The sequence below is a fragment of the Oratosquilla oratoria genome, chromosome 40 (genome assembly GCF_046742065.1).
Source record: "Oratosquilla oratoria isolate Oo_2021 chromosome 40, ASM4674206v1, whole genome shotgun sequence".
Classification (NCBI taxonomy): Eukaryota; Metazoa; Arthropoda; class Malacostraca; order Stomatopoda; family Squillidae; genus Oratosquilla; species Oratosquilla oratoria.
The window spans coordinates 36,329,240-36,349,239 of record NC_134816.1 but is presented as its reverse complement, the minus strand read 5'-3'; positions in this window follow the sequence as shown (position 1 = coordinate 36,349,239).

Here is a 20,000-nt window from a genome sequence, read left to right as displayed (position 1 = left end):
CCGGAAGAGAGCTCAGAGCTCATATATGACCGATCTATGGGTACTGCTGTGACCTTCTCATATATGACCGATCTATGGGTACTGCTGTGACCTTACACGCACACACACACACCCAACTCCCAGCCCACGAGAGTTGTGGTAACGACTCGCAGCTCAGTGATACTGAAATAATTTTCAGCCCTGGGCAGGATTCGAACCCGGACCGCCGTAGTTACAGTCTGAGACTCTACCAACCGCGCGACCGAATGTGTGTGTGTGTGTGTGTGTGTGTGTGTGTGTGTGTGTGTGTGTGTGTGTGTGTATGTGTGTGCAAATATATGAACATTTGACTATTAATGGAACTATGTTGTTCAATATCTCTCAGAAGCCTCGGGCCATTCTTCAAGCTAATTGCTTACACATTGTAATTTGGTTGTATTTATACTCGAGCGGCGAGCCCCCGAGGAGACTCTGGCAGCGGGGTCCTCGATACGCGAGGAGAAGGGAGCGTGGAATGGTTGAAGCGACCGCTGTCGCCAGTGTTTCTCTCTAGGGGTTCCCCACTTTTCTTCTTCTTCTTCTTCTTCTTCTTTTTGTTTTTCTTTTTCTTCTTTTTTCTTTTTTCTTTTTTCTTCTTTTTCTTTTTCTTTATCTTTCTTCTTATTATCATTATTATTTCTTCTTTTTTCTTCTTCCCCTTCTTTTTCTCCTTCTTTCTTCTTTTTCTTCCTCTACTTTTTCTTCTTTTTCTTTTTTCTTCTTTCCCCTTCTTCTTTCTCTTCTTCTTCACTACTTCTTCTTCTTCTTCTTCTTTTTCTCCTTCTTCTTCTTCTTCTTCCTCTTCTTTCTTCTTCGTCTTCTTCTTCCTTCTCCTTTTTGAGGGGGTGCTCATTTGCAACCAGTATTTCGAAAATCATAATTCGTGAAACAGTAAATTAAATTGCATTGGTTCAGTACGCTTTTTATGTGTATAAGAACCCCCCATTTCTTACCCCCACCCTTAATCCCCCCTTAATCCCCCTTTATTCCCCCTCCCCCAGCCTATAGCCCCCCCTCCCCCCATCCCCGGGCCCTAGATGCCTCAAACTCTTCAGGTTGAACCCATTTCTCATACCTCAATTTCCAAAAGAAAAAAAAAAAAAAGATAATCATGAATGAATAAATACTAAGCAATAACAGGTTAAAGGGACAGTACACAGTGAAATGAGGTTGCCTGCTTGCTGCTCGCTGTTGGCGGGAAACGAAAGGCTCTCTCCCATTGGCCGAGAGGTCTCAAGAAGTCGCATTCTCATTGGCTGAGGGTTTCGACTTTTGCCGTAGCGTTAGTGGCCGTACTAAAGACGATATGCTGTGCGATAGAGAGAGAGAGAGAGAAAGAGAGAGGGGGAGGGCGAGGGAGAGGGGGGGAATGCTCACACTCGAACCGCTCGACTTCGAATTATGAATCTCTCCCCTCCCGAAGCGCATTCGAGTTGGGTTCAAGATGCAGTGTCTCCCCCTCTCCCCCTCCCCCCTCTCCCCCTCTCCCCCCCTCTCCCCGACGTCGGTTGCCTCCTCCACACAGGTACACCCGTCAATGAACGTGTATTGATTATTTAGGCCAATGATGCTGAAGTCTGATGGGACTAATTGAGTTGGTAAAGTTAAGCGACATTTTGTTTATCGGTTGTAATCAGGTTAGATTGGGTAAGTTATTAGTTTCGATAACTCGCCTGGACTCGGCCAGGCGCGAATTGGCGGTCCAGCCGCGCGCGTTCTGACGTCAAGTCGTCCGCGCGCGCGTTATGACGTCAAGTCGTCCGCGCGTGCGTTCTGACGTCAAGTCGTCCGCGCGAGCGTTCTGACGTCAAGTCGTCCACGCGCGCGTTCTGACGTCAAGTCGTGCGCGCTCGCGTTATGACGTCATGTCGTCGGTCATATCGGCGCCAAAGAAAGGAGCAACGGCACAATAAGCGTTATGTTTACAAAGGATTTCCGCGTCTGTGTGTCCTTGAGGTCGGAATTCAATTAAGGTCTTTCCCAAGGCTTAAGTATACAAAGTTTGTCCAGTTTTGCTGAAAATGCCGTCGGAACCGACATGACGTCACGTCGCCTTGCAAGTTTATAATTTGGGAACAGGACAAGACAGGGCGATTTGACGTCACTTGTAAGTTGCTCCTTTCTGCATATGGACAGAGTTTGTGTTATTTGGATTCTTGTCTTTTATGCTGTAAAATATATATGAGCTTGTTTAATGTTTATCTAAAAGAGGGTAGAGTGCCGGAGGACTGGAGGAGTGCCTGTACCGTTTCGCTTTACAAGGTGCGAGTGCAAAAGTTTCAGAGGGATCAGTTTGTTGAGTGTGTGTGTGTGTGTGTATATATATATATATATATATATATATATATATATATATGTATATATATATATAATGTAGTTTTTGGGGTTCTAAACACTCAAGTAATTATGATCATAATGATCTGCGTGGTCTCGGGTTTTTGTAAAGCTAAATGGAATGGTCTGGCGTCAGCTGGAATAAATGTCTTATTTATTTATTTATCTGTTTATTTATTTATTTACATTTTTTAAGGGGAGTGGAGTGTATGTTGCCAGTAATAACCAGTGCTTCTGTCCGTGTGGAATTATACTGAACAAAATCCTTTTTTTTTTTTCATAAGAGGCGTGGGAGTATTTTGTCAGCAATAACTATGTGGTACAGGGGAGATGTACTTAGAAAATATTCTTCAATAATTGTTGTATTTAAACGTTACGACTAGATACTAGAGCTCACTATAACGCACTTAAGTTGGTCCATTTTGGTAGGCCGGTGAGTTTATACTCTGTTCAAAAATTGCGTGATTAAAAACTGCCTTCAAGAGACCGCAGTAACGTTTCCCATCAATGTTGTAGTCGAACGCTACGACTACAACATAATAGAAGTATACTAAGTGACTGTGGTCCTTAAAGGTGTCACTCAATTCCCTAAAAAAAAAAATTATAATAAAAAAAAAAAAAAAAAAGTAGCTGAATGATATGTATCTAAGTTCTAAGTTCCTCCTGTTGTATTAGAAAAGACTTTATTGTGTCTAAGTTCCAGGCGATCGTCCAGAGCCCAGGCTGAGGTGGTGGGTTGGTAGTGGCTCTGGGATCCCGACATTCAGTTAGTTTAACTAACCCAGTTGTTGACTCGTTCCCAAGTTAATTATGGTCTCGGCTTTGAACAGCGACTACGAGCAAATCGCTCGTAAGAACGAGAGAGGAAGTCTGGTCTCTGGAGAGGTAAGGAAGGAGGCAAGGAAAGGGGTAAGGATGGAGGGAAGGAGGTAAGAAAGGAGGGATGGAGGGAAGACAAGAAGGAGGGAAGGAAGGAAGGAAGTAGGTAAGAAAGGAAGGAGGGAAGGAAGGAAGGAAGGTAGGAAGGAGGGAATGAAGGAAGGAAGTAGGTAAGAAAGGAAGGAGGGAAGGAAGGAAGGAAGGTAGGAAGGAGGTAAAGAAGGCGGGTAAGGCGGTTGTCTCAGCTGGTTTCCTTCCTAGAATGACCTTGTGCAGCTGGTGGTCTGTGAGAATGAGGTTCGAGCTGGGTCTCTTGAGTTTTGGGCGAGTCATTAGGGATTAGGGGTCAATAGAGGTCAAGGTGGCGCGAAGTCGACAAATTCCTCCCCCACACACCCTTCACTCCCCTCCCTCACTCCCCCCCTTCTATCACTCCCCCAACCCAAAGACCCCCCACCCCCCTCTCCTGAATATAATCGTTTTACGGTAGCCAGAATAAACTATCACAGGAACCGTGCGCAAAGTAAGGAACCCACAAACACCTACCCCTCCCTTCCTCCGTCCCTCCCTCTCCATCCACTCACCCTCACCCTCCTCCCCTGGGGGTCTGTGGGTTCCTTACTGGGAGTCGATTGGGATTAGGGCTTGACCGTGGCCAGCGGGAGGAGTGACATTACCTCAGGGGCCCCCCCTGAGTGGCCCCTTCTCGAGATACTCCCCCCTCCCCCTCCCCCCTGGACCCTGAGGCTGCTGACCTAACTTTGCCATCAGGGGGGGTGGGGGGATGGGGGGAAGAGGCTTTCCATTTGCCAACATATTTATCGTTCCAACGTTTTACATTGTGAGGACATTTTTCCAATGTAGGTATAAGTAATGTGGATGTGTATACTTGTGTACGTAAGTACGTGTGTACGTGTATGTGTATGTGTGTGTGTGTGTGTGTGTGTGCGTGTGTGTGTGTGCGCGCGCGCGCGCGCGTTTCCATCCTAATGTGAATGAAATGGATTGCTCGTTAGCAATGTATATATATATATATATATATATATATATATATATATATATATATATATATATATATTATATTGATAAGTATTTTAGACAAATTCTTTGGATGATGGAGAACATACACACAGGGGAAGGCTCGGAACCCTATGCACTCTAACGTTTCGTTCGCGTAGAACTTCTTCAGAGAGTGTATGTAGAACTGCAATTGGAGTTTATGTACTAAATCTAATTATCTTTTCGGACACTTGGGAAAGGTCGTTTTTCTGGTGTGTTTTAGAATTAAAATACTAGTTTCTTTAGCTAAATTGATAAACCCTCCTCGATGATTCGATGAATTATTAGTAGAAATATATGCTGATTCAACAATTCTTCTAGTGAATTTATCAAAACCTTTATGTAGCACTTCAGCTTCTCTCCAGTTTGGTAAATGATCGAATTTTTCCGCATGAACTACTAAAGAATTAGATGTCCTATGTGCTTTTATGTCGTTTTTATGTTCATAAATTCTTTTTTCTAATCCTCTTGACGATTCGCCATAATAAGCCATTGAGCAACTATTACACGGGATTTTGTATACGACGCTGTTTTCGGAATTGGTTCTCTTTTCAGAAGTCTTTATTAAATCACCTATCCTCTTGTTAGTTATTTTAGCTATGTTTATACCCGATTTTGTTAAATATTTGTCTATTATTGGTGACGTTTCTGAGCCAGGTACTGATATAAAATTTGTATTATTTTTATCATTTCTCTCTTTCCGCGATTGTAAATATTTATTGTTTTTCTTTTTGTTCTTTTCAACATTCCCTCTGGATATCCAAGTTTGTCAAAGGTTTTCATAATGTAATCAAATTCGCCTTCTAGGTATTCATTACTACGAATCTGTAGTAATGAATACCTAGAAGGCGAATTTGATTACATTATGAAAACCTTTGACAAACTTGGATATCCAGAGGGAATGTTGAAAAGAACAAAAAGAAAAACAATAAATATTTACAATCGCGGAAAGAAAGAGAGAAATGATGAAAATAAAAATAGTACAAATTTTATATCAGTACCTGGCTCAGAAACGTCACCAATAATAGACAAATATTTAACAAAATCGGGTATAAACATAGCTAAAATAACTAACAAGAGGATAGGTGATTTAATAAAGACTTCTGAAAAGAGAACCAATTCCGAAAACAGCGTCGTATACAAAATCCCGTGTAATAGTTGCTCAATGGCTTATTATGGCGAATCGTCAAGAGGATTAGAAAAAAGAATTTATGAACATAAAAACGACATAAAAGCACATAGGACATCTAATTCTTTAGTAGTTCATGCGGAAAAATTCGATCATTTACCAAACTGGAGAGAAGCTGAAGTGCTACATAAAGGTTTTTTGATAAATTCACTAGAAGAATTGTTGAATCAGCATATATTTCTACTAATAATTCATCGAATCATCGAGGAGGGTTTATCAATTTAGCTAAAGAAACTAGTATTTTAATTCTAAAACACACCAGAAAAACGACCTTTTCCACGTGTCCGAAAAGATAATTAGATTTAGTACATAAACTCCAATTGCAGTTCTACATACACTCTCTGAAGAAGTTCTACGCGAACGAAACGTTAGAGTGCATAGGGTTCCGAGCCTTCCCCTGTGTTTATGTTCTCCATCATCCAAATAATATATATATATATATATATATATATATATATATATATATATATATATATATATTTTTATATATATAATATGAATAAACGAAACCGCTCGGTTCATAATTTATTGTTTTCTTTTAAGGTTTTCCTCATATACATACACAAGTATGAGTGGAAATTGTCTAACCTTTTCTGCACACCCACACACACACACACACACACACACCACACACACACACACACACACACACACACACATATATATATATATATATATATATATACAAACACATTTATATATATATATACATATATATATATATATATTTATATATATATACATATATATTATACATATATATACATATATACATATATATATATTTATATATATATGTATATGTATATATATACATGTATATATATATAATATATATATATATATGTGTATATATATATATATATATATATACACGTATTGTATATGTATATAAAACATATATAGAACATGTCACAATTTTTACAAGGAACCTTGTAAATCACACCTGAATTGCTGGGGGGACTGTGAATTAAACGTATTTTTAACTGTGTCATCATACTTAAACGTAACTTGAACATTATTTTTTTAAATAATGGGAATCACGTTTATGAAATTTTCATTATACTGTAAAACAAGTGTTTTTTTTCCCGATTTTATGGTTTGTTGTTTGATCCACTGAAGATATTATCACACTGTTATTATGTAATAAAAATATGATCACACAGTTAAAAAACACAAGTAAAAAGAGTCTCCAAAGCAATTCAGGTGTGGTTTACAAAGTTCTTTGTAAAAACTGTGATATGTTCTACACCGTCCAGTCAGAGAAAGAAATGAAATTAAGATCTCTCAACACAAAAACAGCGTTAACCCATTAAACTCCGATGACAAGATGTCTTGTCATTTGGTCAAATAAAACAAAAAATCATAAAACACCAAAATGTTTGATCAAACACCAGAAAAATATGACGTAAGTCCTCCTCGCTTCGCTCGCGAGCGAAGCGAGGACTTACGTCATATTTTTCTGGTGTTTGATCAAACATTTTGGTGTTTTATGATTTTTTGTTTTATTTGACCAAATGACAAGACATCTTGTCATCGGAGTTTAATGGGTTAAGACAGCACAATCGAACAATGGACTTTTTTCCAACACAAAGCCATTCACGACCATTACATTGATTGGGAGTTTTCAAAGACTCTAGGAAAAAAAAAAACCTACAAACTTCTTAGAATGGAATGTAATTGAATCGTAACTTATTTCTAGTACATGGGACAAAAAATATGAACTTAAGTTATGGCTATTTTAAATGTGACAAGTTGATCACAGAATTAGTCATGAGAAGAGGTGAAGGTCATTCTTCTTTACAGTTTTCCGCATCCCTTCTTCGTGTGTTGATGTTTGTATAGAAAGTTCTTGTAATACTCGTATATATTTTCTGTATATTGTCTGAGTATGTAATACACTAAAGATCTTACCGTCTACTATTTATTTTCCAGTGTTTCTGCTTGCATTTTGTTTCCAAGGTGAAGTTCCTGCATATATATATATATGTATATATATATATATATATATATATATATATATATGTATATATGTGTGCGTGTGTGGGTGTGGGTGTGTGTGGGTGTGGGTGTGGGTGTGGGTGTGTGTAATAAAACCAATTGGAATATAAAATGAAAGGTGACCGAACGTTTTCGTCTAAAGACATTTTCACCTTTGAAAATGTCTTAAATAAACGAAAACGTTCGGTCACCTTTCATTATATTTTCCAAGTGCTTTTGTTACACATTCTGTGAATCACGTGTTTTTGTGATTTATTCGCATATATATATATATATATATATAATATATATATATATATATATATATCCAACTACACTTACTCTATAACTCCTACATTTCATGATGTTCTTGTTCTTTATTTCATAATTTGACCACTGACCGATATTCACCTCAAAGGTAACCTTTAAGTGGAACAGTCTTCAGGCGCTTCCTACGAAAAAGAGTCTTTAAAGGTAGAAGCACAGACCCAGGATACATTCAGTCAGTTCTCTGTGAACAGCTGAATTGAGTCTGTAACCTTTCGAAAATGTGCACGGGGGCTGGGTGGTGGCTGGGGGTGGCTGGATGGGGGCTGGGTGTTGGGTGTGGGTGGCTGGATGGGGCTGGGGTGGCTGGGTGGTGGCTGGGGTGGCTGGTGATGGCTGGATGGGGGCTGGGGTGGCTGGATGGGGGCTGGGTGGTGGCTGGTGGTGGCTGTGTGTGGCTGGATGGGGCTGTGGTGGCTGGATGGGGGCTGGGTGGTGGCTGGGGTGGCTGGATGGGGGCTGGGTGGTGGCTGGTGGTGGCTGGATGGGGGCTCGGGTGGCTGGATAGGGGCTGGGTGGTGGCTGGGGGTGGCTGGGGGGTCTGGGTGGTGGCTGGGAGTGGCTGGATGGGGGCTGGGTGGTGGCTGGATGGGGCTGGGATGGCTGGATGGGGGCTGGGTGGTGGCTGGGGGTGGCTGGATGGGGGCTGGGGTGGTGGCTGGGGGTGGCTGGATGGGGCTGGGGTGGCTGGATGGGGGCTGGATGGTGGCTGGGGGTGGCTGTGGTTTGTACGCCTTCTCCGCTGCCACCGGTTTGCAAACATTTTGTGTCCAACGAACTGAAGATGAATCATCATAACATTTCAGAGAAATCCTGAATCTCGTTGTTGGTGGTGATTGTGATGGTGGTGGTGATGGTGGTGATGGTGGAGGTGGTTGTGTTGTTGTTAGTGGTAGTGCTGGTGGTAGTTGTTGGTGACAATGATGGTGTTGGTGGTGATGATAGTGATGCTGGAGGTTGTTGCTGTTGTTGTTGTTAATAGTAGTGCTGGTGTTAGTTGTTGTTGTTGTTGTTGTTGGTGTTGATATAGTCAACGGCGGTTGTTCTTGTTGTTATTGCAAGCTGTAATGGTGGTGAACGCGCACGCGCAGTAAAGGGCTTCGGAAAGGTGGGTTGCCAGCTAATGGGTCATTTGTCTTTTATGAATACACAGGGCCTAGGGAGAAGGTGTTTTTATTTTATTTATTATTATCTGTTATTGTTATTATTATTATTATTATTATTATTATTGTTATCATTATTATTATTATTATTGTTATTATTATTATTATTATTATCATCATCATTATCGTTGTTGTTGTTGTTGTTGCCGCCATTATATTCATCATCTTATTTTATTTATTTTATTTATTATTATTATTTATTTATTTATTTATCATTTTGTTTATTTATTTATTTTATTTTATTTTTTATTTATTTATTTATTTTTTTTTTGCGGGGAAGGGGGAAGGGAAAAAAGGGGATTTTTGAAAGTGTGCTGAGGATTAATAATTATACAAATGATAACCACGGTAGCGGTGGTAGTAGCAGTGTGCGTTTAATGTCGTCAGTTATTTAGAGATTTTAAGTGACACCCCTACGGACCAGGGTCACACATCATTCTTTTATCACTTTTTTGAAGATGGAGGTGCCATGTATCTTTCAATGTTCTCTTTATTTCATTCAATAAATATATGTTTTTCTTTGATACTCACAAGCCACATTCCTCCTCTTCCTCCTCCTCACACAAAACAAAGCAAACATACACACACATACACATACAAACACACACACACACACACACACACACACACACACACACACACACACACACACACACACACACATACGCGCACACACTCGTGTATATATATATATATATATATAATATATATGTGTGTGTGTGTGCGTGTGTGTGTGTGTGCGTGTGGTGTGTGTGTGTGTGCGTGTGTGTGTGCGTGCGTGTGTGTGTGCGTGTGTGTGTGTGTGTGCGTGTGTGTGTTAGGGTTAACAGCTGTGGTAGAGGAGAGGACATTGTTGGTGAGTCGGAATGGCTGAGGAATGTTGTTGTGGAAGAGAATGGCAAGGGACTAAGTGGTGGACGGCTCCTAGAGTCCACAAGGGGGTGGAAGAGGAGGAGGAGGAGGAAGAAGAGGAGGAGGAGGAGGAGGAAGAGGAAGGGTTGGTTAAAAAAGTGGAGGAGGGGGAAGGGGGACTTACAGGAAGAGAGAAAGAAGAGGAGGAAGAAGAAAAAGGAGTTGTGGGTGAGAGGAGGGAGGAAGAGGAGTGGATAGAGGAAGAAGAGGAAGAGGAGGGACAAAAGAAGGAAGAAAACTAGGAGGAGGAGGAGAAGGAGGAAGGAGAAGAATGAAGAGGAATTGGAACGAGAGAGTGAAGAAGATGAGGAAATGGAGTAAGAGGAGGAGGAGGAGGAGGAGGAAGAAGAGGAAGAATGTGTCTTGAAAATATTGGAGAAAACATAATTATTTAGTAAAATAGAGAAAACGATAAAATGAACATTGCACCTTCATCTTCAAAAACCGTTCCCTTCTCTGAGTAATATTAGTCTTCAGTCATAAAAGAATAATGTGTTCCCCTGGTCCGTAGGGGTGTTGCTTAAAATCTCTAAATAACTGACGGAATAAAACTTATGCAGGAAAGAAAGGGGGTAAGATTTGACCTTCCTTGGTGACGTCATAAAGGGGGAGGGGCTTAGGGGGGTTGTCCAGCCCGAGGGAGGCGGGGCCTGTGAGTGACGTCATGTCGTTTTTCTCCGGATACGAAGTAAAAGAACGACGTGACGTCATGTCGACGCCGATGACATTGTCCGAATAGCGATGTTGTAAAAAAAAAAAAAAAAAATACAACAATCACACTGACGCAATTAGGCTCCAATAACATACGAAATATTAATATGTAAAAGAAAATAAATTAATGAATTATATTTTGGAAAGATTAGGATCCATAACACTTAACGACAAATCCCACAATCACAACATTGTGATCCGCGGAGGGATGGTCAAAGATGGTGAAAGGGAGGAATAGAGAGAGACTATCAATATATGGTGAGTGCCGGACCAGCTATGGTGCCAATGGAGGAGGAGGAGGAGGAGGAAGAAGAGGAGGAGGAGGAGGAAGAAGAGGAGGAGGAGTCAATTTGACCCGTTGGCTCACCTGCTCTATTTAATTGAATATAAGCCCCCAAGGAATAGGTGCCTACCTACCTACCTGCCTTCCTCTCTCTCTCCCTCTCTCTCTCTCTCTCTCTCTCTCTCTCTCTCTCTCTCTCTCTCTCTCTCTCTCTCTCTCTCTCTCTCTCTCTCTCTCTCTCTCTCTCTCTCTCTCCTTCTCTTCTTCTTTCCTCTCTCTCTCTCTCTCTCTCTCTCTCTCTCTCTCTCTCTCTCTCTCTCTCCTCTCTCTCATTCTCCCTCTCTCCTCCTCCATCTCTCTCTCATCTACTCTCTCCTCTTCTTCTCTCTCTTTCTCTCTCCTCCTCCCTCTCTCTCTCCTCTCTCCTCTTCTTCTCTCTCTCTTTGTCTGTCTGTCTCTCTCTATCTGTCTATCTATCTATCTCAATCTCTCTCTCCTTCTCCCTCTCTTTCTCTCCTCTACTTCTCTCTCTCTCTCTCTCTCTCTCTCTCTCTCTCTCTCTCTCTCTCTCTCTCTTTATCTCTCTCTCCACCCTTGTGACCTATCATCTCTTAAGTTTCTCCTTTTTGTGTTCTTGTTTCCCTTCTCTGTTAATTATTTTCTTTCTTTCCTTCATTTTCTTTTATTCACTTCTCCTTTTCATTCGGTGCCTTGTTAACAACTTTTTCAATCTAATCTTATTCTATTTTATTTTATTTTTATTTTTATTTTCTGCTGAATGAAATTGTCTGAGGCTAACCAGAATATATATATATATGCATATATATATATATATATACATATATATATATATATATATATATAGATATATAGTTCCTCTTTTTCTGTAGTCATATAATAGACATGGAACTGCCTAGTGTAGGCCTTATGGTATCTTGCAGTCTTCTTCATTCTTATATATATATATATATATATATATATATATATATATATATATATATGATGAACATAGTAAATTGAAGATAACAAAGTAAGAAGAAGAAGAAGGAACGTAGAAAGAAGATGGTAAAAAGGGAGGTAGAAAGGGAATTGATAAGAAGATAAAGAAAACGAGAAGACTGAGCCAATGAAAAGGAGGCGGGGAAAGTGTAATCAAGGGAGAGATAATCATTTGGTTTGGGAGGAATTGAGAAAAAGGAGAAAAAAGGAATTGAGAAGGAGTACTTAGGGGAGAGAGAGACAGAGAGGGAATGGGTGGAGAGTGAATAGAGAGAGAGAGAGAGAGAGAAGGATGAAGAGAGAGAGAGAGAGAGAGAGAGAAGGATGAAGAGAGAGAGAGATAGAGGGAGAAGGGTGAAGAGAGAGAGAGAGAGAGAGAAAGAGAAAATGGGTGGAGAGAGAAAATTAAGAGTGAGAAAATGGATGGAGAGAGAAAATAGATGGATAGAGAGAGAGAGATAGAAGGAAGGAGAGAGAAAATATATATATAGAGAGAGAGAGAGAAGGAAGGAGAGAGAAAATAGATGGAGAGAGAGAGAGAGAGAGAGAGAGAGAGAGAGAGAGAGAGAGAGAGAGAGAGAGAGAGAGAGAGAAATGATCAAAAGTAGAGAATTAGCAGAAACTCATCAGAAGCAAATAAAGAAAGGGGGAGGGGGAGGGGAGAGGGGGAGGGGAGAAGGGGAAGGAGGGGAGGGGGAGGGGAGTAGAAGCAGAGGCAGAAAATATAATTACTCCTGTGCTTATTCTTTTCTATTTACTTTTGGTATGGTAATTATTTCCGCCTCCTCCTCCTCCTCCTCCTCCTTCTCCTCCACTACCTCCTCTCCTTCCTCCTCTTCCTCCTTCTCCACTACCTCCTCTTCTACCTCCTCTTCCTTCTCTTCCTCCTCTTGTTTCACCTATTCTTCCTCCCCCACATCCTCCTCCCCTCCTTCCTCCTCGACCTCCTCCTCCTTCTCCTCCTCCTCCTCCCCTCCTTCCTCCTCGACCTCCTCCTCCTCCCCTCCTTCCTCCTTCTCCTCCTTCCTCCTCTTCATCCTCCTCTTCCTCCTCCATTGACTACCTCTTTTCGTCTTTTCTCCTCGTCATCGACTTCCTCCTCCTCCTTCCCTTCCCTTCCCGACCTCTGCCATGTTACTCCTGCAAACTTCTGTATCTGAATGAATTGTCCAGCGAAATAAAGAGAGTGTAGTGACGTTCTTGAGAATAGTCATTCCTAAAAAAAAAAAAAAAAAAAAAAAAAAAAAAAAAACGGATTTATCGAAATTGGATGAAAGCGAACACACCAAAACCACAGAAGGATGCCCCAGAGTTAAGTTATCTGGCGTTAATAGGCATCCCAGCCGAGGTGACCAACTACTGGCCCATCACTGCAAAAACTCCTGCATGCAGCAGCTGCTTGTTTGAAAGCCGAAACAGGGAGTAATTTTTCCAAGGAGACAATTGTAGTTTAGGAATTTAATTGTCCCTGCGAAGGTTGTAAACTAGAAAAGACTAGATTGGCTCCCAGGATTCGAACATCGTTCCGGAGGCGTTTCATAGAAAGGCAACTAGGGAAGGAATCGCTTATGGGTCATTGGCTCAGTGCTTTGAGGACTATTATGACCCTTAATGACGTCTATAAAAAATATAGGAATTCTAGAAGTCGTCGTTATCGAGAAAGGAGTCCTATGACATTAAATCAGTGCTGGAATGGACAAAGAGAAGATAAAAAAAAAATATATATATATATATATGAAAAAACAAATAGTAAAAATAAAATAAATACATTAATGAATCAGTAAATAGACAAAGAGAAAGTAAAGATAAATAGAAAAAATAAATAGAAAAATAAAATGTAAAAATAAAGAAATTAATGAATCTGTGAATAAGTAAATTAAATGTTAGGAACAGCATTTTTTTAAATCTGGTAATATATTTCTTTCGTTCCGCAATGTTCTCAAACCATACCAGAGTTTGGTACGTATTTAACAATTTTTTTGTTTTCTTTAAAGTTTTGTATCTCAAAGTGGTTCACTGTATATATATATATATATATATATATATATATATATATATATATATTTTTTTTTTTTTTTTTTTTTTTTTTTTTTTTCAGCATGTGACATACTGGGACACATGGAGTCTTCATGTTCGTCACATGTTAGACACAAGTGTGGACGCGCCATCCCAAACGAAAACATTCCCAACCTTATTTTGTGTCATAATGATGTCTTAACCCGAGTAGTATCAACAAATACGCCCCGAAATTAGCCAAACATTCCCGTAATGACTTTGCCTTCAAGATAATAAAACGCGGTTTTCGAAATTGCTTTCGTCTTAATGTTTTACTTGATTTAAGAGTAAAAGACTGTACACTTCATGCGCATGCGCATACATACACATACACACACACACACACACACACACACACACACACACGCACGCACACACACGCACGCACGCACACAGACACGCACGCACGCACACACACGCACACACACGGGGGATCCAACCACAACTTGGTAGCATGGCTAGCCGACTTCCTGACCGGACGTCAACAGGGTTAGTGAGGTACCAGGGGAACGACATCCTCCCCTCCACCCTCTAACATGTGGGGTCCCTCCAAGGGACCAAAATGGGACCACTGTGCTTTCCTCATCCTCATAAATGACGCATTAATGGACACCCAACATAGATGGAAATACGTCGATGACTGTACAGTTGGCATTCCCATCAACACCAGGCCAGCCTGACTTTTCTTCACTACAAAACATCCTAGACAACCTCAAAACGTGGGACTGAGAGCAGGAATGTGACAGTTAACCACAACAACAAGACCGTGGGTCATGCATGTTTGTACATCCAAACAGGCGGTGGCACCACCTCACCTGTCCATTAGGAACCCATTCCCTTCAGGTGGTCCAGTCCGCCAAGCTACTAGGCATCACAATAGACGACCACCTTAACTGGAACCAGCACATCAACCACATCATCATCAGGACAGCCTCTTACAAACTCTTCATGCTGCGCAGATTGAAGTCCCTTGGTACCCCATCACCAGATCTAAAGGGAGTCTACACCACCTTTCGTACTCTCCACCCTCATGTACGCCTCCCCAGCCTGGTCATCATCACTTAACATCACACAGAGGAGCAAATTAGAGAAGAAAGTAAAAACAAAGAGCGTGCAGAATTATCTTGGGTAATCAGTATGAGGGATACGAACACGCCCTCACCACCCTCAGCTTGCCAAGATTGTCCGACAAACACAGTGAGGCACTGAATAAGTTTGGACAGGACCTAATGCTACACCCACGTCACCGTCACTTCCTCCCACCTACCACCACACCCACCCGCCAAGCAACACGGCATTAAAAAAAAATAAAGCCCAAAAGAGCGCCGAGAACAGACCCATAAAAGAACAATGCCAATACAAACAATTTCCGCACAATAAACGCATCAAAAAATTTAGACTAAGCATATCACTCTAATAAATTACTATTATTACTCATAAAAGTGCCCAATTGTATTATTGTCAGTGTAATCCACTGCTATCTCAATAAACCTATAATTATTATTTTTTTTAAATAAACAATCTATATGAGGGAACAGTGAGTGCTAAAACTATACATGACTTTAAGAAAGAACTGGATTCGGAAAGATATAAAACGGGTCACTACAAGCATAGCTATCTTCCCGTAAAATACAACTAGGTAAATACAACTGGGTAAACACACACACACACACACACACACACACACACACACACACACACACACACACACACACACACACACACACACACACACACACACACACACACATATTCTCTGACGTTCCTACCCTCACCCCTCTCATGCACCATCGACGACTCAACCCAACACTCCCTCCACCACCACACCAACACCCCCCACCCCCAGCGTCCACTTTTGTAACATCCCTACGGATCAGCGTCACGCAGCATTCTGTTATTATTGGAGAATATTCTCTCAAAAATAAAGGAAGCCTTTAATCGTCCCTTTAATGCCTCCTCTCCTACCCCCCTCCCCCACCTCCCCCTCCCCTTCCCTTCATCCTCCCCTTCCCTTCATCCTCCCCTTCCCCCTTTCCTTCTTCCTCCCTCCTCCCAACCCCCTCCCCCTCTCTTCTCACCATCTCCTCCTCCTTCCCATACATCCTCCCCTTCCGATACATCCTCCCCCTTCCCTCCCCACCCCGTTCCTCCCCCCTTCCACACACCCTTTCCTTCCCTCTTCGTCATCCCCTTTCTTCTCCCCCTCCCCCTTTACCATCTTCCTCCCCCTTTCCCTCGCCCAGTCCCCTTCCCCCTTCCTTCCCCTCCCCTCCCCTCCTAAAGTCCCCTTCCCCTTTACCGTCCCCCCAGTCACCTTCCCCCTCACCCTTCCCCCTCCTCCCCATCTTCCCCTCCCACAGTCCCCTTCCCCCCTCTTCACCTTCCCCCTCCCCCTTCCCCACCCAAAGTCCCCTTCTCCCTCTTCCTTCCCCCCTCCCCCCTTCCCCCCTTCCCCCCTTCACTTCCTCTTCGGCTGCGGGGCCTGTTCGAGCTAATGTATTCATGATGGTGGGGGAGGGGGGAGGGGGAGGTGGGGAGGGGCTGTCAACCCTTGCCCCCCTCCCCCCCCACCACCGCCGCCCCGTCCTCAGAGCGATCTCGTAAACAAGACGGACACGATCGAGAGCGAATCTCTCTCTCTCTCTCTCTCTCTCTCTCTCTCTCTCTCTCTCTCTCTCTCTCTCTCTCTCTCTCTCTTTCTCTCTCTCTTTCTCTTTCTCACACACACACACATTCATTTATTCATTCATTCATATAGACACACACAAACACACACACACACACACACACACACACACACACACACACACACACACACACACACACACACACACACACACATTCATTCATATCGATATTCATATACATACATGCATACATGCATACATTCCTGCATTTACAAGCATGATGATATTCACACTATGTAGTCTCTCTGGACTGTTTAGCAAGATGGAGTAAACGCCATGGTTATATTTGAGAGAGTAATCGAGATAATTTAACTTTTCAATGGCATCCTTCCTCCTCCTCCTCTTCCTCCTCTTCTTCCTCCTCCTCCTCCTCCTCTTCCTCCTCCTCCTCTTCCTCTATCTCTTCTTCCCCCTCCTCTTCCTCTATCTCCTCTTCCTCCTCCTCTTCCTCCTCCTCTTCCCCTTCTCCTCCTCTTCCTCCTCCTCCTCTTCCTCTATCTCCTCTTCCTCTATCTCCTCTTCCTCCTCCTCTTCCTCCTCCTCCTCTTCCTCCTCCTCCTCTTCCTCCTCCTTTTCCTCTATCTCCTCTTCCCCCTCCTCTTCCTCTATCTCATCTTCCTCCTCCTCCTCTTCCTCCTCCTCTTCCCCTCCTCCTCTTCCTCCTCCTCTTCCTCCTCCTCCTCCTCTTCTGCCTCCTCCTCATCCGTCTCCTCCTCTGTGTGTTCTTAATCTTATCCTCCCTCCCCTCATTTTTCACTCCCCTTCCTCTCTCCGCCCCACCTCTCCCTCCCTCTCCCATACCTCTCCCCTCACCTCCCTACCTCTCTATTCTTCCCTCCTTCTCCCTCCTCTTCATCGCCCCCTCCCCTCTTCCCCTTTCCTTTCCCCTCCTTTGCCTTTCCTTCCCCTCCCTTCCCTTTCTTTCCTTTTCCCCTTTTTTCCCCTTCCCTCCTCAGCCTCAGTCCCACTCCTACGTTCCCCTTCCTTTCCCTCTCCTTCCTATTTCCCTTCCCCTCACTTCCCCTCTCCCTCTTCCTCTTCCCCCATTCAAGTATCTTAACGTTGACAGCGTGTCAGCGCGGAAGGAGGGGGAGAGGGGAGGGGAGGAGAGGGGAGAGAGAGGGGAAATTATATGTTCTGCACACTCGCTTACATTTGATCAAGACACTTCGGCCTCGTTGTCACTGAGAGTGTTGGCACTGACATTGTGTGCCAACGTGACGTCAGCTGTGGCACTGTGACGTAACGTGACGTGGGAGGGAAGCAACCGGATGTAAGCCAAGTGTTGTTATGGAGAGAGAAGGAGAGAGAGAGAGAGAAGGAGAGAGAGAGAGAGAAGGAGAGAAAGGGGAGGAGAAAGAGAAGGAGAGAGAGAGAGAGAGAGAGAGAGAGAGAGAGAGAGAGAGAGAGAGAGAGAAAGGGAGAGAGTGAAGGAGAGATAGAAGGATAGAGAGAGAGAGAGTAAGAGAGAGAGAGAGAGAGAGACAGAGGGAGAGATTGAAGGAGAGATAGAAGGATAGAGAGAGAGAGAGAAAGAGAGAGAGTAACAGAGACAGAGAGAGAGAGAGAGAGAGAGAGAGAGAGAGGAGAGAGAGAGAGAATAACAGGGAGAGAGAGAGAGAGAAGGAGAGAAAAAGAGAGTAACAGAGGCAAAGATAGAGAGAGAGAGAGAGAGAGAAGGAGAGTAACAGAGACAGAGATAGAGAGAGAGGAGAGAGAAGGAGAGAGAGAGAGGGAGAATATTGGTGTCTCGAGGGGGGTAGTCATTATACTGCAGATGCGCGGGGGGAGTGAATAGGTACAAGGGTTGGCAACCTGGCTTGAGTTGCCACCTAACGCCAGATAATTTGATTCAGTCGGATTCTTGCGGTCTTGGTGACTCGTTCTCTTTCTGGGCCGTAGAGCGAAACGGAGCTGGATTAAACTCGGACTATGGGTAGTTTCTTTTAGACACACATTCCCCAAGCTTTTCATATGTATACATATATGCATACGTACGTACGTACACACACACACACACACACACACACACACACACACACACACACACACACATATATATATATATATATATATATATATACATATATGTGTGTATTATATATATATATATGTATGCATATGAATATATATATATATATATATATATATGTGTGTGTGTGTATGTATGCATATGAATATATATATATATATATATATATATATATACACAGATAGAGAAAGTTTACTTTTTGTAGTGTATTTGTAGAAGAGAGGAAACATTTGTTGTCATGTTTTTGTAGTACATGACAAAGGCCTTTTTATGTTTTCGTAGTACATAATAAGGCCTTATCAGAATTCCTATATATCCTCTATTATGGGTCGAGGGCACAATTATTGCCCCTGGCTGGCTGTTGGGCACTGGAGGGCTAGCAAGTCAATCTACCGTTTAATAACGGGATTGATTTATCCCTGAGGATGATTGCCATTGCTAGCCAATGTTGTGGAAACTTAAAAAAAATATGTATATATATTAAGCCATTTGTATCCTCAATTGTTGCAAGATGATTGAAGGGAATATTCAATCCTTTAGATGTCCAGTGTGCACACGCACACACGCACGCATTAGCACAGGATGGAACCTCCGATGTCTTCAGAGAACTCCCAAGGGACCTCCTATTGTGTTTGACCTCACAGCGGGCTTTTGGGCCAAATGCGTCTGAGGTCACGCGGTCAAATGGGCCGAGCGGCTGGACACCTGTGTCGAACATTGCCTACTGCAAACTCTGCATACGATAAATATATCATTTTATATGTGTTCCCGTTGCTTGTTAATATATAATCCATATATAAAAACTGAGTGTCCATACTCAGTTCATGCATTGTATATTGTGAATATGGAGTGGACATGGATGATAAATCGTATATTGCTCCCTGTTGGGACAACATCCATCAGGTGCTTGTTAACATAACCATGAGCAACCGCCAGAATTTTCCTCAGGGAATGCTCCGAGAATGTAGTTCAGTCTATACGGAAAAAATAAAACGACAAAATACCACCCAAAGCGACAAAACACCACCTTGTTTGTCTCAAACCTCCAAACCCAGTGTAGATCACAACAGCAAATCCACACGATGGTCCATTGGTATGAGAGTGGTATGGTAACTTAAGAGGCTTGGGTTCGATACCTGATCAAGGAAGCCAAATAGGTATCCATTGTGATTTCACGGAAGTTGATTTGTCATCGAACACCTGCATGACTCTACGAAACTCAAATTCTTTTTTCAAGTATTTATGAAGTTTCCTTGCGCCTGCTTACACAGATTTTTGTATATTTTTTGCATCTCTGTTACGATAAGTACAATAACTTTCCTTAGTAACGTTTCTTGCGGAAATTAATGTGAAGGGGAAGGAGAAAAAATAA